Source organism: Octopus bimaculoides, chromosome 1, assembly GCF_046866305.1.
Source record: "Octopus bimaculoides isolate indiv1 chromosome 1, ASM4686630v1, whole genome shotgun sequence".
NCBI lineage: Eukaryota > Metazoa > Mollusca > Cephalopoda > Octopoda > Octopodidae > Octopus > Octopus bimaculoides.
Window position 1 is genome coordinate 100,889,370 of NC_142928.1, and position 14,977 is coordinate 100,904,346.

At 32.6% G+C, this 14,977-nt stretch overlaps 1 protein-coding gene across 2 annotated transcripts in view; it reads right to left on the reverse strand.

Moving 5' to 3' along the window:
• LOC106872261 (cyclic nucleotide-gated channel beta-3) overlaps nt 1-14,977 on the reverse strand; it is an 846,337-nt gene that overhangs the window by 563,792 nt on the left and 267,568 nt on the right. The gene's annotated exons all lie outside the window — the stretch shown is intronic.

Consider the following 14,977-nt stretch of genomic DNA (forward strand, 5'->3'; position numbering starts at 1 on the left):
TCAATGTCTCTGAGGACTATGCCAGCTCCTTGTAGGGCCACTCATGCTGGATAGATCAAAGAATTGCAGCCAGACTAATGTAGATCATCTCTTCCTGTTGGCCCTACCTTGAACAAAGCAAAGTTACAGAAGCACCAACAACAATTCAAAACCAACAAGACCTAAGAGAGGAAAGAGAGGAAAAGACAGTTCAGTGTTGAGAAAAGGGGATAAAAGCCATTAATGTCCTATGTTCCATATAGAGTGAAGAACTTAGGAAGAAGAAGTAATAGATGAACACCATAAGTAACGTGTCATTAATATTTCCAGTTTTACCACTGTCTTACATTCAGCTTTCAGTTGTTTGAAATCTATTTCAAATTCTTAAAAATATTCTGTTGTTGTAGTTATAACCGATTTATTATACTGTGTACAATCACAGTCAACAAGTGCACAGTGCAAGCAGCAGTCCCCTTTATGAGTTAGAAATGTATTAGGAAATATTATCATTATTATTATTATTATTATTATTATCTTTACTATTATTATCCATCCATCCATCCATCATCACTATTATTATTATTGCTATTATCAAAAACATCATCATCATCTTCATCATTACTTTGTTTCATTTCTGCTTAATCAAAAAAAAATCAATAACTACAAACTTCTTGTTTATTATCCACTCTATAAATCAAACTGGAAGAATTAAAGAAAAAACAATTAACATCTCTATAAAGCACTCTTTTAAAATAACAATAAATTTAATGTTTGTAATCAAGCAAATCAGATTATTTTAAGTTCTAGAAAACTAAGGACACTTAAGTTTAACAAAGGAGAGAGAAGGGAATAGGAAGAAAGTAAAAGGAAAAGTAAAATAGGAAAAAAGAAAGTCAAATTAAACTCTCAAACTCTTAAAAACATGAAGCATTCTTAAAATCCTATCTAAAAAGTAAAGAAAGTAAAAATATATACTTAAAACTATATACAACGTACTTAAGAATATAAATTATAGTTAAAAAATCACAAATTTTGAAGAGGAATGAAACCTAAATATCATTAGAAAAAAATAACTGCAGGTATATACTTATACTAAATATTAGAGTAAACAATAATAAATATTCCATTATTTCTCTGCTTTATTGTATGTTTAACTCTTTCAATATATCTTATCAAGAAAGAGGTTGTTGCCTCTTTTATCTCTGTGTGTGTGTCTCTCTCTCCTAATTCACTTTTTGCCTTTATGCATACAGTCACACACATGCAGTTATTTACGAGTGTACACACACACACACATCACAAGATGTTCTTAGAGCAACTAAAACAAAATATTGTGTGAGTGTGCATGTGAGAGAGCACGTGTATGCATGTGTGCTTTAGCAGAGGCCTGGAAGAGAAACACTCTGCATGCCAAAGAAATCACATGCATGAGTATTTTAACAGTAAATTTGACAGGGAACATAGTCTCTTTAGGATCTGTGACTGCTGCATCACATCACATTTAGATCTTTGTGATACTAATTTCTCTAGCTACAAAATACCTGTTGATACGTAGATAGTGTCATGTCCTCAGACCTTCAAGATATAACTGAAAAAATTGATTATACCACACTTTGGCAGAAGAGATTACACAATTAATCAACAGCTGCTCTAAAATGTGACAGCACCACTTTCCTGTGTGGCAAGATTTCATGTTATAACAATATATATGCCATTCAGAGTAAAGTCAGCCCTAGGATGAATATTAAAAATTTCTATTGATGTTGATTACATACACAGATTTCTACTCAAGAAATCATCACCATCATCATTGTCATTTAACATTTGCTTTTTATGCTGGCATGGATTGGACAGTTTAACAAGATCTAGTGAGCTACAGGGCTAGCAACAACCTACAGTATAAATCATATAGAAGCAAAATCACTTCACAACTTCAATGAAGTAAAATAACATTTCACTAAAAATAGTTTTCCACAAAAATAACTCAATCAAAGGAGATGCATGCTAAAAGGACATGAGACTTACTGAACATATTCAATGTCAAATTAAACTGCTTAACCATCAGATATATTTTGTATGTAGCCCTGATTTAGAAGTTCCAGTGTTTTGAGGAGTGTGGAACAACCTCTTAGCCACTGTTGTTCTTAGGTCTACTCTGATCCAGAGATGTTGCACCTAACAGGGTCCCAGCTATGGATTAAATAGCTTGTAACCACCTGAGCCATGATACATTGACATCATGGGATGCAGCATGGTGGAGAGGAACTTTTGACAAATAAACTTTGAAAAAATAAATATAAACTTTAGGGGTGCATAAATTACATGAGTAGAACATTTCCAGAATTTAACAAATTTTTTTTTGTTGAAAAAAGATGTACAAGACGCAAACATTCATACCAGGAGTTGACTCATTTAATGTCAGAATAGGTCTTTACAGAAAAAACAAATGCTGCTGGATGGTATAATGCTTACTTTTTCTGTATAAATTTACTAAAGCCATTTAATGGTTAACTACTTTTTGAAGTCTGATGTTCATACTGGTAATCACAGTCCAGGCCATATTTTATATATTTTACTTGGTTGAGTAAAGTGTCATTCAAGCTGATGTTTATTGGTAATTAAATTTAATTTGCAACACCTGTACATATTTATCAGCTTTGTTTTTGTTGATAATTCTTACCTACAACTTTTCCTGTGATCGTGATTTGAGAAGACCTACAGCAGTATGCTAAAGATAGAATATAATCTCTTGTGGGCAAGAAATGTAAAATGAAGTTTATTATAAACAACACAAACACTTTGTAATTTAATAGCTTTTAATGTGATACCTGTTAAATAAAAATTATTATTATTTAATGAAAATTTAATAAAATCTAATCATAAGTGAAATTATGCCCTGGCCATATTGGTAATTCTGAAAACTTTTGGGTGCAAATTTTACATGTGTATAAGCTTTTTTTAACAATTTTTATCCTGAAAATTACCTGTGTAAATTATACAGATGCACAAATTAGATGGGTTTTTACATTAGTAGCAAATAGCACCAGATGCTGAACAGATGAAGTCAACAAATGTGAATGATCAGGATCAACCAGTTCAGTTCGTGAACAACTGATACCATTTGTAGTTATGGCATATGCAAATATGCAAATGAAATATTCCAGCTGGCAAAGGACCAATGTGACTAAAATACAAGCCTGATGTTCATGCTGCATTGCATGACTGGGGTACCTGGTGTGGAAGTGTTATACATCTAACAAAAATTGTTTGGGTATTCAGATTGATTTCTATATAGATCAAATTTCTCAACTTGAGGTCTGTGAACCTTGAGGGTCTGCAAAGAAAGTTGTGGTCAGTTTCAGTGACTGAGTTGAAAATTTGAGTAGACAGTTCTTTTAAAATCTGTAGGCCATAAGAAAATTTCTTTAAATAATAGGAATCCTTGATAGGGAAAAGGTTAGCAATTACTGATGTAAATACTTGATTTAAATACCATGGCAGCTACCTCTCTCTCTATAAACTCCCTACCATCTTAAAAATGGTAATCTGATGTTTTAAGTTTAATCTTGGAGCAGCATTCTGATAAAATAATACGAAGATCTATTGAAACAAACATTTTATTCATTTCATACTGACATAGCCAGATAAATGCTGCTTGGATGGATCTAAAATATGTTGTCAGCTACTTCCACTACAGGTCTGCCCAAATACAACTAATAAAGTTTGCCTTATAGTAAGTAACTAGAAACGACAGTTAGATCTCCCTCATATCATATCCTACTGTCTTAAAAACAATACATTGGCTAATTTAGTTCCTGACACACAAGATGGGATGGTAGCACTTGGAATGCTTTTGGTCATACATTTACTTATAGCTGACAATAGAAACAACACAAACATTTATTGCATATAACAAATGACCAGAAAACTTATTTTTTAAAATTTCAAAAAGTGTGACAACATGAATAAAGAAATTGAAAGTCTAATGGATAACTAGCCAAGAGATAGACAGTTCAATTCCAGTGCATTGTGGACATGGCCAAACTATTTAGTTTACAAATGGATCAGTTGACTAACTATTAAATAGATGATGAATGATATGGAAAACAAGAAACTCACCAATCTAGACAGTGGTAGCACTATAGAATTGACAGGTGTTTCATATAACTGAAGTTTAGTTCCTCCTGAGTAAAGAGAGACAGGTTAGAAAGGAATGGATTTCTTCAATATATCAATGACCTACATGCCAACAAGCCCTTTATTCTTATGTAGATGACACAATCCTTCATTTCATCCTAACCTTCTCTAACTATGCAGCTTTCACAAACAACCAAGAAACTACATACCAAAACTGCGTTGGTTTCGTAAATGGAGACATTGTAAGCATCCTCAAGTGGAGCCATGTCAACCTTATTTTTTTAACAGCAGGAAAACTCAAACACTACTCATATAAAAACAAAATCCACACCACACTCCCTCTAAAGATGAACAAGACTCAGTCCGAGCTCTAACAATTGCTCCAAATACTGGGCCTGGCTACCTTCAAGGATCTCTCCAGGCAAAAACACATCCTTAGCATAGCTAGACTGCCTCCCAAAGACACCCAGAAGATATTTCAGCTTTTAACAGCTGTTGACACTTGGCAAGACTCGAATGAGGCTTATAAAGGGGTAGTGCTTTCATATCGAAGATGGTGCTGTTGCTACATAGTCTGGCATCCTGGATTGCATCCAGAGTAGGATCAATTGGATGACCAGTACACTAACATTAATGGACACACTACAACCTCTGGCCTACTGGCATGCTGTCTACTATATCTGTCTTTTATGTCGCTACTACAACTATTATGGCCTCTACACTTTGGAGCTGGATGGTTTTGTACCTCCAACCACTCACTCTTGGTGCATCCACCTACCCTTTCTCCACACTAACCACTATGCCCAACCTTACACCTTGAGAACATCAACCCTCTGGACTGTAGGTGTTGACTTGTAACTGTTTAAATGGAACATTAATGACATCATTCTCACCTGTCTCACAAACGTGTGTGGGAATGTGTTCATATGTGTCTGTTTCTACATGTATCTTTATAGCAACACCACTTGGAAAACAATGTTGTGCTTATGACAAAAACTTGATAGTTTGATAACTACTATCCCACTATCATAAGAAAGAGAATTACACGAGATAATGCAGTTATTAGACAATGTTGATTAGATATTCCTAAAAAATTAATTATACTAAGGATACATTTGTCTATGGAATACTCAGCCACTTACATGATAACTCAACCAGTAATCCATTCCAGCGATCAAAAAACTAGAACATTCATTACTGAAACTGATGAATTATTATGGCTCAAAAAGGCAAATCTAGGTTAAATCTACTTAGAGAATAAAAAAAAAAAACTCAGCCACAAATTCCATGAAAAACAATAATTACATTATTGATAATATATTTAATGCAGAAAGCATTGAAATGCTAACTAAAATTAACTATACAGTGAAGGAAAAATACAATACCAGTCAATGATTAATATCATTTTAATTATTTCAAGAAACAACATGGTACATATTTGGTCTTATTATAATCACATTTATTCTCTAAACAATTCTATTTTTCTACTCAACCAGTGAATAATTCCATAAATTTACTTAGCAATTCTCATCACAACTTGAGCAACATAGTGAAATCCATGCTGCAGTTAGGAAGTTATAGTACAAAGTGCATTCCAGATTTGAGGCTTGTTTTTAGGATAGGCAGTTATAACTGTCCTAGATTATTGTGAATTTAGTACATAATTACTATACATCTAATATGCTGACCTGCCAACGTTTTTTTATCACAGACTGAAGGAGATGACTGTAACAGCACTTTGAACATACCCTATGAAACACTGATTGTCACAGTTAGCTAGTTTGCAGAATGCAATCAGGACACAAAAACAATTTGGAAGCTCGCTAGGCATTAAAGTTTGGTGTTAAACTGAGCAAAAATACTGCAGAAACTTATGAAATGCTTCAGGCTGCTTGGATTAACTTGTATGAACTGAACATCTGTTTTTCACTAGCACCAGCAGTTCAAGGATGATAGAGAAGAGGTGAGAGATAATGAAGTATGGAAACATCCATCTCTTCCAAAATTTCGGGCATTGTGCCTATAGTAGAAAGGGTAATGATTTTTACTATTAAGACAATGAACTGGCAGAATTGTTAGCATACCAAACAGAAATACTTAGTGTTATTTCTTCCAGCCCTTTATGTTCTGAGTTCAAATACCACCAGGACCAATTTTATCTTTTGTCCATTTGGGGATCAATAAAATAAATACCAATTGAGCACTGGAGTCAATGTAATCAACTTTCCTTCTCATCAAAATTGCTAGTCTTGAGCCAGAAGTAGAGGATTTATTATTATTACTATCATTATTAGAATCATTGTGTCATAGCAGTCTGCATCTTTGGATTTATTCATGTTACATTCCAGGCAGTATCATCTAATTACTCTCCTTGTTTTAGTCCTTGTAGGCTAAATTCAGTTTTTCTTTCCGTCATAAAAAGATAGAATTTTGAAACATTACCATACATATTTTATAGAGTTTTATTGATTTTACAAAATATTTATCCATTCAATTCTCTTTCATAAAAATAGAAATCTTTAAATTCACCCAAAACTATAGATTTTTCTCTCAAAAAAAAAAAAAAAACAGATGTTAAATTCAAACTTATTTATTTCCAAAAACCTAAAATGGAAATTCTTTCCATGAATAAAGTAAATATCTCTGAAAATATTGTGCAGGTAACATCAAAAACTTACTTATTGATGAAGAACAAGGTTATGAAGATTTTATAAGTTAGACTGAGGAGGAATGTGAAGAGATGTACCCCAGCCTTTTGCAGGTCTTCCCAGACAGGAGATATTACTGTGGTTGATGTTCAGTTTTAATATTTGTTGGTCAATGTTTTCAGAAAAATGTTTAATTAAATGGTCATAGAAGAGATACAGTAAGAATGAAAGCAAGAGGAAAGATGGGTGAAACTCTGTGACAAGTGTATACGACTAGTTAGTTTAGAAGAAAATAAGTCATTTTAGTAGCAACTAGATCATTACCGTTCACTACACTGCTGGTAAAAAACATTTGTTAATCATGCACATTTCTTCATAAATTGTGCAAAGAATGTTTAGATTCACTTTCTTGGTGGACATTAATAACAGTTTGAACACAGTTGAACAATAACATTTATTTAAAATACTTTTTTTCATATTCTACAGAATAAGTATAGTCAATGGAGAACATCTCATAAGATAACTTTATAATAAACAACATTCCATCCAAGTTCATTTTCCATCATCTTGTCTTTCCTTGGCTATACTGCCAAATTTTATTTGGTCTGTATATTTGCACTGGTTTTCAGGGTCTCCCACTTAACTGTTAGCAACATAAAATTGTCCATGTATGAAGACTGGATCAGGTAGATACAATCCAACCTTCCCTTTTTCCCTCTCTCCACACAGATGTTTTTATGAACACACAGAGATCAGCTTCTCTTTTATAATATAAGATTGATGGGGCAAAGAAAGGAAACTGAGCATGTGAGAATCAGTGGTTACAGCATGCTAATAAGTGAATCTTAGCCAGTCACTTGAAAAACATTTCTTTTATACAATTTAGGATGTCCGTATGTACATAGCATCAGCATCCAATATGTGTGAGAATGCCCTAATATGGGTCTAACAGAGAAGCATCTTTATGGCTAACACTCTGGACTTCCCCACATTTATAGTAAAATAATTAAGAAGTTCACTTCACAATTATTTGGTTTTTCGATTTAATTCTGCTATGCAGCATTTGGAAAAAGTGTTTCTACTACAGTCTCATATCAACCAAAGCCTTGTAAATGGAATTTGATAGATGGAAATTGTAAGGAGGCCCATCAAAGTGATCATTCATGTTTGTAAGTAATAGATTAAATACATCACCCAGTTTAATACCACTCAATTGGGTCTTAAGTGTTTTAGCAGGGTTTGATGAAGGTACCTAAAACAATCAGACCAGACCTCTTTTTGAAGAATAACTCCCTCTACCCCCATCAGTCTTGGAGATACTGTAAAGGTCATGCTCTCAGTCTTCCTCAAACTAATCCATTTAAAAACATTTAAAACAAAGAAAATTAATAGTATCTTAGTTTAAGCAGGGCATTATATTATTTGTCAGGACATAAAAACCTTATTTATCATGCAGTTGTACACTGATTGTCAGTGCAAGCAAAATTGATTAAAAGCTAATTTCCAGCAGAGTTCACAATATCTCAGAGTTGTTATATCCCTTCACATAATTTAGATAATTTGTCCCATTTTTATTTCACTAAAAATCTTTGACTTGAAGACAACAAGGAAGATTTTCCCTAGTTTACCTAAGAAAACAATGTCATAACAAGTCAGCTCTAGAAACAATGTTTTAAAAAAACAATGAACATCACTAAAATTAATTTTTTAAAAGCATAAAAATTATTTCTTTAAGCACAAAATGAGAAGTTTTCATACATTTCATCATTAAATATAAAGACAAAACGTTTGAAGATATCAATTTGCATATGTCAATATTGCTGCCTTGGAAAAATCCTTGAACGTCATAAAATCTTATTCCTATGCATATAATTATTTTAAATTTCTGTAATTGTTTCTCATCAATTGGTTCATAGCATGATCCTTCATAAAATAATTGCTCATGTTTGGTCTTGGTTAGATACAGTTTAGTAAATTATCAAATGTAACTCAATTAAACCATAGTTATTTATTTATTTATTAACAGCATTTTTAAAAGATTAAGAATGATCTATTCTTCAAAAAAAAATTATTGGAGTAGGTATTACAAGGTTTAGCTTTGTATAAACTATTAGAAGAATAGACTGCATCTCTAACAGTCTTGTTAACTTCAAGATTCCAGCAATTAAAACAAATTTAATATCTGTTACAAAGAAGTTTTAAAATCTTTAGATATTCCTACCAATGCTATATATATTCTGACTCATTCACTCTGCTCTCATATCTCTTCACACAATACATAAACATTCATACAAATTCAAAAAAGCCAAAGGGCAACTCTGAACATATATCAATTGCTATGGAACTATTCTGATTGAAAATACTCAATATTTTTTTTAATAGCTACACCACTCAGCTATGAAATGGAAAGAATGTCAATGCTGATACAGTGTGACAAGAAGATTACAATTTATTCTCATTTGGCTAGTAATCCAACAACTTAGCCATTTAGCCATCACATTCATAAAAGTGATAATATCAGATAATGTTATTGATAATGCTTTAAAAAGCAATATTTTACATATATTTTACAAATTGTAAATGGAGGTTTATTTTCATATAAACAATTTTCACATTACAACTTTATATTAGTTTACGCTACTGATAGGTTTTTATACCACATAATGTAATTTATGTACTCGATTTCATAATTTTTTTTTACATATATTACTTCAGCTAAGTAAACAGCATTTCTATTACTTATAGGCCATAAATCATAACTTTCTTCAATGTTTTAGCCTACTTTTGTATTAAATCTAAACTAAATCACAAAATTTCATTCTATATTGCTGAACATATCTCCACAGTGCTACTGGTGCTAACATTAAAAAGAAATTTACCTAAAACTATCTATTTACCTATATTTATTAACCTTTTAAACATAGCAGGAGCGGCTCTGTGGTAAGTAGCTTGCTTACCAACCACATGGTTCTGGGTTCAGTCCCACTGCGTGGCACCTTGGGCAAGTGTCTTCTACTATAGCCTCGGGCCAACCAAAGCCTTGTGAGTGGATTTGGTAGCCGGAAACTGAAAGAAGCCCATATATATATATATATATATATATATATATATATATATATATATATATATATGCGTGTTTGTGTGTCTATGTTTGTCCCCCCAACATCACTTGACAACCGATGCTGGTGTGTTTATGTCTTTGTAACTTAGCTTACAAAGAATAAGTCCTGGGGTTGATTTGCTTGACTAAAGGTGGTGCTTCAGCATGGCCACAGTCAAATGATTGAAACACGTAAAAGAGAGTAAAAAAAAAATCTCTAGACAATATCATTGGAAAAATATCTGTTAGTGTTGCTGTTATTATATGGGAAAACATAGCATGACCGCAGCCACTTGGCTGAAACACATAAATAAATAAATATGTGTACGAGAGAGAGAGAGAGAGAGAGAGAGTGTGTGTGTGTGTGTGTGTGTGTGTGTGTGTGTGTGTGTGTGTGTGTGTGTGTGTGTGTGTGTGTGTGTGTGTGTGTGTGTGTGTGTGTGTGCGTGCGTGCGTGCGTGTATTAGGTTGTAATTGCCAATTAGTTGAATTCCTAGTGATGCTTTACATATTCTGTTAGAGACTATAGTGTGCTAACTTTCTTAAGACAAATTCTATATAGATTTTCTGATATGTTTACTAAAGCAAAAATCAGATTTCCTTTATACATATTTGGTTCAAAAACCAACCAATGAACCTTGATGTACCATACATTAATATGGGATTATCATGAGTCCACATCATATATGCTTCTGTTAATGAAGGTAGTAATTGTCTGCTATGTCTCTCAAAGCAATATATTTTCCTAACAAAATGTTTCCAGAATTGTAATCTAGACACAACAAAATTTAGAAATCAATTTTGGAATATAAAATGTCAAGCTTTATCAATCATCATATTCATCCAGTGGAATAACGATGACCATTTAGTCATCTTTAAGGATAACTGATGACTTATACAGTGACTTCGTTTAAAGTGGAGAAGAGTTGCACACAGTCAGCCTCTCTCTCTTATCTGTGACTATCTTCAATCCTATTTCTTATTGTGATGGCCACTCACTGCTATTTCTCTTCATCCATTCCTGGCTGTCATCCTCTGCACTTGTTCCCCCCTCTTTCAGACTTTCGTTAGTTTAGTGTAGTTTACTCCATGTGTTCAGTGATGACACTTGAAAATATGCACAGCTAAGCTAAAAAACTCTCTTGTTTTTAATAGAAGAAAATTTGTAATGTCACAGATACAGCTTGGCCATATAATTTTCCAAGAACTGCTCAAAGTTAAAGGTTTCACTTCATATCATGGCCTAGTTATATTATGCGAAGCATCCTTAATGTTGAATTTCTTCCAGAAATCCCCAAGTGTAGGTTTATCTGCCTTGTCAGTTGCTTTCAGAAGTTGTTTGAAAGTTCTCATATAATGCTCCTTGAAGTTAGCTATCACACAATTTGATTCATTGGCTGTAGTAAAGAAGTTGTATTCTTGAAAGTATATTCTACTCTCAGAAAGGTCATGTACGTTCAATGGATGGCTCAGTGTTTTGCCTAAAATAAGCAATGTTTTGTTGGAAATATTATCACTCACTCTGTATGAGACATAATCATCCATACCTTCTTATTTAGACACCAAATTAGAGGTAGATTAAACTTTGGGTAATTCTTGACAGCTCTCAGATTTTGTTATAATCTTTAAAATGTTCGGTAAACAGTATATTTAGTAAAAATAGTAAAAAGACAAGTATCTCTGACCGCCTACTACATACTCTGGTATTTCACGTACTTCTCTTTACTTATAGTGACTAAGTTATTCCATTCATCATGTGGGAGGGGTGTACCATTATTACTAATTTCCTACAACAGATTTTCAGAGTGATACATGTGTAGGGGCTTTAATTTTATGTCACCAACATTATTTCCTTCCAAAAGAAGTGTCAGATAATTTTTGGAGGTTTTATATCCTGGTGTTGATTTTTTTTCTTAAGAAATAAAAGTTCTAACAGGCATGCATTTCCAGTAAAGTGCAGTTTCATCAACATTGAGTACTTATTCTGGTGTGTAGCCTCCTTCAGCAATCGTTTCTTTCAACTGTTCAGGATAATTTAGTAGCAGCCTCTGTATCAGCACTCGCAGTCTCTCTAGTCATTTTTATGTTGTGCAAATTCATATTATCTTTAAGCTTTTCAAACCAGATTTTACTAACCAAGGGATTTCCATTAGAAGTTTCACCTTTTTTTTTTTGCAAATCATCATATAAATTTTTGGCTCCTTTTTTGAATTGACATCATGTTTATCAGCATATTATGCCAATTCTGATCCTTGATCTATACACTCAAGCATCATTCCATTTTAAGCATTACATTAGATCTATAGAAAAATAAAGTCTGAACAGTCAATGGAATAGCTTCTTGAGCACTTTACATAGTTTGCTCTCTGTTGTTATGTATTGTTCCTTCAGTAGATGTTGCAAGATTTAATGCTTTGGCAATATAATCTTACTTCTGCATGAAGTCCTTTTACATATCACATTTAATATTCAGTGTAATCCCTTTATGGTTCCTTTTCATACTACTGCCTTAATGTCTACTTGATAGCTTCTTTCCAGGCATTTTAAACTAAAGGCAAATCCAAAAGCAGCAGGGATTAATTATCTGCAACAACTATAGAGTTAAAAATTAGCCCAAGGAAGATCTGCTTAGTGAGAACAGAAAAAAGGTGAATATATTTATTTAACTCCGAAAGGAGGAAAGACAAAGTCGACCTCGGTAGAATTTGAACTCAGAATGTAGTGATGGGCAAAATACAGCTAAGCATTTCACCCAGCATGCTAATGTTTCTGCCAGCTTGCTACTTTATGATATGCACAATACTAAAAAAATATGCACCTATAAATAAATGTAGGTACATACACATATATACCTATAGAGACATACATACATATAAGCATATGCATGTATATATTTATATATATATTTACATATATATACATTACTGCATGGACACATTGATAGTAAAAAAGATACTTATGTAGGTGTATTCAGTTGCGCACACATCCATAGACATAAATATGCATATGAGCATGTATATGTATCTATAAGAAAATATGCATAAAATTATATATATATATATATACATGGACATAAAACGTGGACATACCTGTCTATTAATGTACATACTAAATATACATCATCATCATCAATAAACAGATATGGCTACATATACATGCATATAAACATAAATATCAGAAACAGGGCACATGCATAGATACATATATATTCATAGGCATACACACAGATACAAATATGTATGTGTACATATAGATATCTTAACACAATAACTATATACATTAGTATATATGTAAGTGTATGTATATAAACACTAAGATGTAAACACTTCAACTAAATTCAATCTACCAAACATTATTATAGGACCAGAATTAATGATTCAGGTATATTAATAAAAGGAATTAATGTCTAAGGTAGATGCAAACAGAAGTACATAGAGGTTTGAAGGTGTAGAATTATGAAAACATGTGGTCATTATAGAGTAGCAGCTTTAAATATGGAAAAATGGCTCAGACATTAAATATGATAGACTGGAATATCAAACCTCAACATGCAAGAAGTATTTTATAAATAGCAGAATGTCTAAAAGGTCTAATACATTTTCTATTTCTACAGTGAAGCCAAATTACAGTTAGTCAAGGTGTAGAATTATATATTTATATTGATAAAGGTTAGTGTATGCTCAATATTCAAGTGTCAAGTTATGTATAGTTATCATATGGAAACTTTAAATTTAAGGTGCTAACACCAATAGAAAAATAAGTATTTTCACACATAGAATATTTGAATATGGTCTAATACATTATCTATCACTGAGGTGGAAATAAATAATGGTGAACAAGGTAGGGAATTATTCAATTGTATTGATCTAGGTAGTAGAATGTCTGGATATGGTTTAATATATTATCAATTAAAGTAAGACTAAAATATGGTTAACCAAAGTAGGGAATTAGCTAGCATACATGAATGATTTAGATGTAGGTGCTGGCTTTCATGGGTAAGAAGTATTTCTCTAAACAGCAGAATGTGTGAATATATTCTAAAACATTATCTATTATTAAGATAGTATAACATTACAAGTAATATAGATGTGGAATTTATTCAAAGCATTAATCCAGGCTATTAAGTCAATTAAGGTAGACAATGATTAAGTGCGATGTTAAGTATAGTTAGAATGTAGGAAAGATTTATATTTAAGGTGTTGGCATCTTAGAATCAATTCATTATGTTGATTTATAATATTTGATTTAAATTTAATATGGAATGCCTCAGAAACACAGAGCCCATACCATCCACAGCCATTTTCTTATAACTGAGCATTACGTACAATGGACCCAGCAATTTTAAATTTAATATTATTATCAGTGAAAAGATGTACGAAGCTAGCTAAAGATATACTATTAGCCTTTACTTTATGACTAAATATAGATCTGTGATTAATCCAGCAAAGTTTGAATGAGGAAGAGGATGCACCAGTGTAAGCATATTCTTTACTAAGAGCAATGACAGAGCACTTATATACTATATTTTCCCTAAGGTATTGTTTTAAGGATTGCTTTATTATAAATTATCATGAATTACATAATCTTTACTCTTGCTATACTAGGAAATATATGTTGTGCAGTAATCATAAGGAAGATGATTGCATAATCACTTTGATTTAATCTATTAGTTATTTATCAACTAAATGAGAGTTGTAGATGATTTGCATAATTACTTTGAGACACAAGATTTTCAGTATTTTTTACTATAGCCTTGGGTTGATCAAGGCCTTGTGAATGAAATTTTGGAAACAGAAACTGTACAGAGGCGAGCTGGCAGAAACGTTAGCACGCCAGGCAAAATGCTTATCTGTATTTCGTCTGCTGCTACGTTCTTAATTCAAATTTCGTCGAGGTCGACTTTGCCTTTCATCCTTTCGGGGTCGATAAATTAAGTACCAGTTACGCACTGGGGTCGATGTAATCGACTTAATCCCTTTGTCTGTCCTTGTTTGTCCCCTCTGTGTTTTGTCCATTGTGGGCAATAAAGATATAAGAAACTGTACAGAAACCTGGTGTGTGCATGTATGTGTGTGTTTGTGTGTAGACAGACAGACAAACAGACAGCCAGACA